The sequence below is a fragment of the Etheostoma spectabile genome, chromosome 20 (genome assembly GCF_008692095.1).
Source record: "Etheostoma spectabile isolate EspeVRDwgs_2016 chromosome 20, UIUC_Espe_1.0, whole genome shotgun sequence".
Classification (NCBI taxonomy): domain Eukaryota; kingdom Metazoa; phylum Chordata; class Actinopteri; order Perciformes; family Percidae; genus Etheostoma; species Etheostoma spectabile.
Window position 1 is genome coordinate 22092778 of NC_045752.1, and position 8538 is coordinate 22101315.

Genomic DNA, 8538 nt, shown 5'->3' on the forward strand with positions numbered 1-8538 from the left:
GCGGACACTGGTAGGCTGGGAGCTGTTCATGTGAAATTACTGTTGGGAGTGTATAACTCTATCGTTTTACTGAACACGAGGATCAGGACAGTCATGAAATAAATATTACGTAACTAAAAGTAGCAATACGTAAGTGATACATAAGTAAAGGTCCTGCATTCAAACATTTTTAAAGTACAAGTACCTTTAGAATCATACATAAGTACAGTATTTGAGTAAATTATCTTAGTTTCTTCTATTGACTGGGTTCAAATTTAGTGGATTCATTACGGACCTGTGAGAGGTCTAGACCACCTTTACAGATAGGTGGTCTAGACCTTCTCTATCTGTAAAGTGTCTTGAGATAACTCTTGTTATGAATTGATACTATAAATAAAATGAAATTGAATTATTACAGAAATCTCCATCAACTGGGAAATTGGTATATTGATCTAAATAGACTTAGGTTCACCTGAATTACAAAGGAAAACAAATTTGCTTCTCGCTCGCTTTCCTTTAAAGATAAGATAAGAAAGAGAAGATAGTTTTGGATTTTCCGCTCATATAAATACCACTAGAGGACAGTGAGAAATACTGTTTTTGATAAAGTCTTGGCAGGCTTTTTAAAAACTTTATACAGAACCAGGCTTACTGTTTCTGTATAATAACTTAGGCTAAACACAGCTCAACTCCAGCTCCGGTGGCAGAGCATAAAAGATTCCTATGTACCGTTACCGAATGATGGCCTGTTCTGTCATCTACTTATCGTAGTGACTCTGTCTGTGACTTTCAACAAGCCGATGTTCCCCTGGGTTTTTTCTCATGTAGAAAGCTGCAATACATCTGTGGATAATGCAAGCAAGAGAGGTGTTAAGAGGAAGGCCGTTGCCGATGGTGAAGGACCAAGCAGGAAAAAGGGAAAATCCGACCTGAAGGAGACCAAACTGGATTTTTCCATAGCTGCCCTAACAGGTCAGTAGATAGTGGTATATGTAGGGCTTGGCTTTATGTTAGAATTCTTTTACATTAGGTGTAATATTACATAATTGGTGTTCCTTACAACTGTGTTAAAACAAAATGTGCTTGTTTGTCTGTTTAGCAAAATTTAAGGCCAAATACATAGAGCAGGATCTGCTGGGCCAGGGAGGATGTGGATCTGTGTTTGGCGGATATCGCAGAGCAGATCAATTACCTGTGAGTATTACACACGCATTCTTGAATACGGACATAGTATAGTCAGGAAGTGCTAACCAAAGTCCTGTTTGTCCTCATAGGTTGCCATCAAACATGTACCGAAGGACAAAATCTTCTGCAAAGTAGTGGTAAGTGAGCAACACCTACTGCTGTTGAAATCAGCTGTATTCAGCACTGCACTCTCTTACTGAATGCATTATGGATGAATGATTCTATATTATTCTCTAAAACATTCCTCTCCCTCATCCTCCATTTTGTTGTGATGTTTCAGGACCAGAATGGGAAGCAGCTGTCTGTGGAGGTGGCCGTCATGTTAAAACTTGCGGCTGGAACAAGTGGATCAGTGGGGACGACGGCGCCAGTGGCCCTACTGGACTGGTATGATTTGGACCAGGAGCTGATCCTGGTGATGGAAAGACCAGTTCCCTCCAAGGACCTGCTCAGTTACGTTGAGGACAACGGAGGTTCCCTACCAGAGGAACAGGCCAAGGTAAACTACTGGAGGATCCTGTGTGTGTGTGTGTGTGTGTGTGTGTGTGTGTATGTGTGTGTGTGCGTTTTTTGGGAAAACACAGGCCATGTTTGACTGCCTTCAGGCCATACAGCCCTCCTCTCCAATCCCTCATCTCTCTCCTTTTGTCTCTCAGATCATACTGACACAGCTTATTGAGGCAGCGATTGAACTTGAGAAACATTGCATCTTTCACCGAGACATCAAGGTGCAAAATATTCTGATCGAGACCGGTTCAGATGTCCCTCGCATTCGCCTTATTGACTTCGGACTGAGCTGCTTTGCTAAGAAAGGATCCTTTTACCGCATTTTCTACGGTAAGGAGTCTAGCATCTACTCCTGCTCTTCACAAACTTACTTATCTATGACTCATCCATTTAGACAAAGCTTCTCCTCCGCCTCATCCTCGCCATGGTTTTATTATGTCCGTGTATTGTAGGTACCGCTTCTCACATCCCTCCCGAGTGGTACAGTCATTGCATCTACAGGCCCAGCCCCACCACAGTGTGGCAGCTGGGAGTGGTCCTGTTTGAAATGCTCCACAAAGTTCCATTTGAGACCACCAAGTTCCTCGGAAACAAGCTGAGAATCAGCAAAAAGCTGTCCAAAAGTAAGAAAAAAAAGCACACACAAACATGTCAGCAGGCACAAATCTGTTCATTTTAGTTCACATGTGATGGATCACTATATTCGTCATCTTTCTTCTTCTTCTTCTTCTTCTTCCTCTCCAGACTGCCAGGATTTTTTGAGAATGTTTTTGACCGAAACCCCCCAGCAGCGTCTTACCCTGGAGCAGCTCCAACTTCACCCATGGCTCAGATAAACTAGCACTACACACACACACACACACACACACACACACACACAGACACGTGCGCACGTGTGTGCGCGTGTGCACACTAAAAGTCCATAAATGTATCCAGTGCCATACATAAGTGTCATCCAAGTACTAATGCTGCTTTTTCTTTGACAGAAAGACGGATGTGAGAAACTGCTGCTTGACGTAATTAATCTGACTTATCTAATTGGACTGAATATTGAACTTTTTACAGTAATTGGCCTTTGTTTCGCTGATCCTGTAGCACCCCCAGCCATCCCAGGAGAGGGGATCTCTCTTCGAATTGCCTTTCCCGAGGTTTCTTCCCATTTCAGCTAGCCTCAGGATTTTTGGGGAGTTTTTCCTTGTCTTCTTAGAGAGCTTGGGCCGGGTCAGGAGATGCTGCTAAAATAGGCTGTGAGAGCCTATTTAGCTATTATGTAATAGCCTAAAATCTTAGCCATAACAATAAAGTTCAAATAAAATCAAAACCCAGTGAATTCATCTTTTCATCATTCTCATGTATTTGCATTTTAAGTTAAATAATAAATTAAAAAAGAGTGACATAAAGATAACAAAAATGGTTAAGACACTTGGGTAGGAAAACATAATAAATAGGGATAACCTAAAGACAATCGTTTATGAGAAGCTCATGGAGGAAAGTATTCACATCCTTTTAAGTAAAAGAAGGCTACTAATATCACACATAATATCTACTAGGCTACTAATATCACACTGTAAAATAATCTGTTACAGTAAAAGTCCTGCATTTAAAACGTTCCCTCAAATAAAGTCTAAGTATAATCAGGAAAATATAGTTAAAGTATTAAAAGTATAACAAAAGGTTTATTCATTGCTTCTCTTTCAACTTTGTTCAGTTTTCACAGCAAAATGTGCATAGAAAACGATTAAAGCTACTGAACAGAATCTGAGGTAGCCCCCACTTTGTCCACTTACAAAAGAAAAAAAACTGACCTATAGGCAAAGTGAGACTAGGCATTGAGTAATGGGCTTGTGTTTGGACAGCAGCAAACCGAACCAATCAGTGTCCGGTGAGGAGCTACTGGCGGCTACAGGGCGTGCTTTAGGTGTGTGTGACGGCCACGACTGTTCCTTCAAAACGCCAGAGGCCTGTACTACGAGTCAAGATCAACACGCCCTGGATTTCTTTCAGTTACCCGGCTTCACTAACCCTAACAACCACGGCCCCGCATAAGCTGTGTCACGACGGTGGTTAACAACTAGTTCACTCAACCCAGGGTTTCCCAATCTAGAGACGCGTTCACATAAAAGAGGCAGAGTTTGCTCTGCGTGACCCATCGCGAACATCTACCAGAGACACATATTTTACATCAGAAGAGCAAACTAGAATTCTACATAAATATGAAGAACACAGACACGGTTTTACAGCAAAACGCACTACAGTCGCTGCTTCCTAAAACAGGAAGAAAAGCTGGCAAGAAACGCTGACACTGTAAATGAGTAAATCACACTGCAACGCTTCAAAATCACTTCTCCATCAGTCAAGCACATGATCTGACCATAGCTACACTTGTCTTTTTCATAAACTGTCGTTGCTTTAGCTTATTATTTCAGTTTCTATCCAACCCTATCAATTTAAGGGCAAAATCACCATCACCAAACCCACCAGACTCCATTTTAATAATCAGTACTTTTATCATCGTGAAACACAAACAGCCTACAGGAAATGCCCTCCGATCAAAATCTACATCTTTCATAAATATACAAGATGCTCATCGGGGAATGTTAACGAGGTTGTCGCTCTCTAAATGTTTTAACTTTCATGAGCGGACCTCCCCGCCCCCCTCTCTCTCCCCGCACCGAGCTCCAGCAGATCTTGAATAGTGACAATCGAGTTTTGATTGATCAGTAGGCGGTACTCTTACACCGGTTGATCTCTAATCTCCAACATAACCTGCTCCCGACCAGGTTAGGTGTTCAGCATAAATTACCATGGCGATTTAACCCGGTAACAAGTGATCCACCGTTAACCCTGGGTTGAAACTGAAGTTACCTTGTTAACGCCAAATCTTTCTTGGTAGTACAGGCCTCTGGTTCATCCAATCACCTGCCAGGTATATGTTTAACGTATATTGTTTTCTTAACAATTTCCAATGGCAGCTTCTCATAGGGTTCTGTGTAACAAACCATCTGACGCGTCAGGTTAACTAGTCGGACCTTGAGGGAGATGGTTTGTCCAACTGCTGTTTGGTTACATTCAGTGTATCTGCGAAGCTGATTTTTAGTATTTCAAATCCAGCAGTGAGAGTTTACTAGAGCCGCAAAAGTGAATTAATTAGTTGTCAACTATGAAATGATTCAGCTCGTAACCAACTGTGAATGTAAATATTAATGGGCGTAACTATGTAACGTTCGCAACCTGATATCGAAACAAAAAAACACTCCTTTTAAATTCTATTTCACTGATCATAGTTTAAGTACTTTTACTGAAAATGTTGTATTTCTATAGTACTTTTTAAAATTAATTCATTTCTTTTTTTTAATAAAATATATCAGAGATTCCATTCGTGTATCACTAGACGGAGCTCGCGTACCACCAGTGGTACTTGTACCACAGTTTGAGAACCAGTGATATAAACCAAACGGAGCCCCACTCATAGGATAACAGCTCCATAGCGCTACCAGGGGTCAAAAACTCCACAGGAAATCTCAGAGGTGCCCAAAACCATGGAAAGGTTAAACATCTACAGTTAGCTCTATGACAACTGAGCAAATGTAATTAGCTGATGAGGGTCAAACGTCTGACTTAGAGAATTGGAGCTGAAACAGATGATGAGACGTCCTGATAAACAGTCCTAAATCTTTGTCCTCGCCCTGAGCTTGTGTCCACTCATATATTTGCATTTATAGATATCAAACACACAGTATCAACGTATTGGTAGCAAAATAAAGAGACCTTAAAGACAACATGAGCCTCTTTCCCATAGGTTCCAATTGAAGCAATTCTAAAATTTAACCCAGGTGAGATTGCCGCCATATGGCTCCATCCTACATGGCAAGTCAGAATTGCATATTGTTTTATATATATACACTACTGGTCAAAAGTTTGGGGTCACTTAAAAATTTCCATTCCACTCCATTATAGACAGAATACCAGCTGATCTGAGTGGGGGGCTGATCTTTTCGTGGCAGTACACCCAACTGTAAAGAACATTATACTGCATATCGGGTCACGTGATGTTGTAAAGCAACAGTCTGAATTGCAGAAACTGGACTTTATGGAACTGCTTGACACAGTCAGCCCCCTAAACGCAAATGTGTTTATCAGTGGTCCTATACCGCCAGTCAGAAGAGGAGATGAGAGATTCAGCCGACTGTTGGCACTAAACAAATGGCTTTCAACTGAATGTACCGTCCATCTCTGCAGTTCATTCACATTTTACATTTTCTGGGAGCGCGACATCTTTTTAAAGCAGATAGACTTTCCCTTAACAACCCAGGAGTAAAGCTGTTCACCTCTAATCTGCTTTACTTCTGCGCTACACATTGCTCCCTCTGCCAAGGACACGAGACAAAGACGAATCACAAAAAAAGGAAGACACAACAAAGTGCGGCAGTGATCCAGCAAGCCCCCACCTGTGCAAAGTTGACCATGGGAGACCAGAGAGCAGAGACACGAAACCCATCCCCTCTTCACCCGTCAGCACCCTCAACCTTCCCAACCGAACCTTCTGAGGATCTCAGCTGTCTCTACTGATGTTCCACACACCCTTCCCTTATTCCCCCATCAATTATACACCCCTTCCTACCCCCATGGCTCACACCAGGGCAAAAGTAACAGCCAAGCACCCACTACCCGGATGTCAGAAAACTCCTTCCCCACGAGATAAGGACGCTTGTGTGCAAAATCTAGAAGCACTATCTATGTGCCGGGCCTTGGCTGCAGGACTAGTGATACAATGACTTTTCCAAGACAGCCGCCTGTGGATTCATTCTACCTCAATTTATGTTGTGATAGGTAATAGGAAGAATGGTGAATAGCACTTAACTGCAAACTAGCAAATTTAGCTCCCATTCGTCAGCTACAGCCTGTCCCAAAAAATGAAAACACACTAACATAGCCTTACTAAACGTCAGTTCTTTGGCAGGAAAATCATTTTTAATCAATGATTTTATTATTAAGCACAATCTAGATTTTATGTTTAACTGAAACCTGGTTAGACCATAAAAAAGTGCTGTGTTCTCATCGAGTCAGCTCCCCAACTTAGTTTTATGAGTGAGATAGAGTGAATAAGAAAGGAGGTGGAGTGCCTATTTTGTTAATGATCTCTTCACGTACGACATATTGGAAATTTTGTTTCTTTTGAATATGTTGCTCTTCAATTAAGATCTCCCCTCAAGCGATGTTTTAAATTCTACAGGACACCTAAATATTGTGCAACCTTCATTGATGACTTCACTGAACTGTGTCTATCTGTATATTAACTTTGATTGTGTAATCATTGGGGTGATTTAACATTCGTTGACCAACCCCCAGGACAGGGGGACCAAAGAAAGTGTTGTGTTTTTGAGAACTATGGACTGACTCAGCATGTGACAGAGCCCACCGCACAATAGGGACACACTCTGGACTTGATTGTTTCAAGGGTCTGAACATTTCCAAGGTTTTGGTGAATGACGTTGCTTCTCTCCTGATCATTCCTGTGTTTCTTTAACGGCCATATCTCTGTGCCAAAAAGTGTCAAACAAAGATAATCAGAAACGGTTATCACTGAAAACACCAGTGAACATTTATACAGCTTTTCTTCTCCACACCAGCCCTCTCTGGGCTCTCAGTCAATGAGCTTGTAGATAATTTCAACTGTAAATTACAAGTTATTGATCCATTGTCCCGCTAAGGTCAAAGTGTTTCTGGTAAGAAAGTCTCCATGGAGACATGTCTACTGGTGAGAACAGAAAAAAGGAGTGTAGGAAGCTGAACGAAGGTGGCGAAAAACAATCTCCTGGTCCATTATAACACCTATAAAGAGAGACTTCGCTTAATTTGGAAATGAGGAATGCAAGGCGGGTCCTTTCTCTGTCTATCGCCCCCAACTCCTCCTGAGATAGAGTACAGAGAGCGGACAGCCGAGCGAACAGAGCGAGACATACGCGAATGAGGGCGAAGTAGGGTGAGAAGCGCCGCGGGGCTCGCGTGCAGACCCGTGTTTGTGCCGCCCACTGTCACACCCCACATCTCCGCAGGGTCATGCGAGCAGCGCACACCACCGCGCATTGTCGTTTTGTGTTCACGATGAGGTTTTTTTTGTGGCCCACACCACTGTGTGTGCAGAGACAAAATTCTGAAGATGTAGAAAACAGGTCAGTGCTCCATGCACGTTCAGGATTATGTGTTGTACAGGGTTCAAGCAAGGACTATTTCCAAGTAGACAGGAAATGTAACATAGGGAATTTTCACCATGAATTAAAATAGTTTACTAATCAACCGGACAGACCTGAGAGGACATTATACAACATACTGAAATCCTCTCCGTGCCCTTGATATTGGACCAAACGGGTTGTTTTCAAGAACGGTGTTTGACTGTTTGACTTCTGATTCTGTCTACAGATTGTGAACCCGGGCGCTTCCTTGTCAGGAATCTTTCCCCAGGGCCCCTGAACAATGCGAGTAATCAAGCCTCTTTAAAATCAGAAACAATATAGACATCAATACGGGCCAATAGTTGGCGAATTATGTTGTAGTGTGTCGGTCACGGCTTATCATCCGATTCCGTTTTTAAAAATGTAAGCTCTGAGAGAGACAAGTTTTTCCTACAACCTTAGCCGATTCCGGTCCTACAGTTTCGCCCGACCTTTCAGTTTGGTTGTACGAGCCACATTCCTCCACACCACAGCACTGAGACGGCTCTCGTCAAAGTTTTTAATGTCATCCACCTTAACACAGATAATGGCAAAATTTCAATCTTCGTACTACTTGATCTCAGTGCTGCATTTGACACGGTTGACCACAACATATTACTAAACCGATTGGAAAACTGGGTAGGACTTTCTGGCT

At 42.3% G+C, this 8538-nt stretch overlaps 2 protein-coding genes across 2 annotated transcripts in view; one reads left to right on the top strand and one right to left on the bottom strand.

Moving 5' to 3' along the window:
- Positions 1-2546, top strand: part of ccdc142 (coiled-coil domain containing 142) — a 38347-nt gene extending 35801 nt beyond the window's left edge. The window contains exon 12 of the mRNA XM_032499908.1: positions 2517-2546. The gene's annotated coding sequence lies outside the window, so the exon portion shown is untranslated. The remainder of the gene's footprint in view (positions 1-2516) is intronic.
- enpp6 (ectonucleotide pyrophosphatase/phosphodiesterase 6) overlaps positions 1-8538 on the bottom strand; it is a 35457-nt gene that overhangs the window by 5233 nt on the left and 21686 nt on the right. The gene's annotated exons all lie outside the window — the stretch shown is intronic.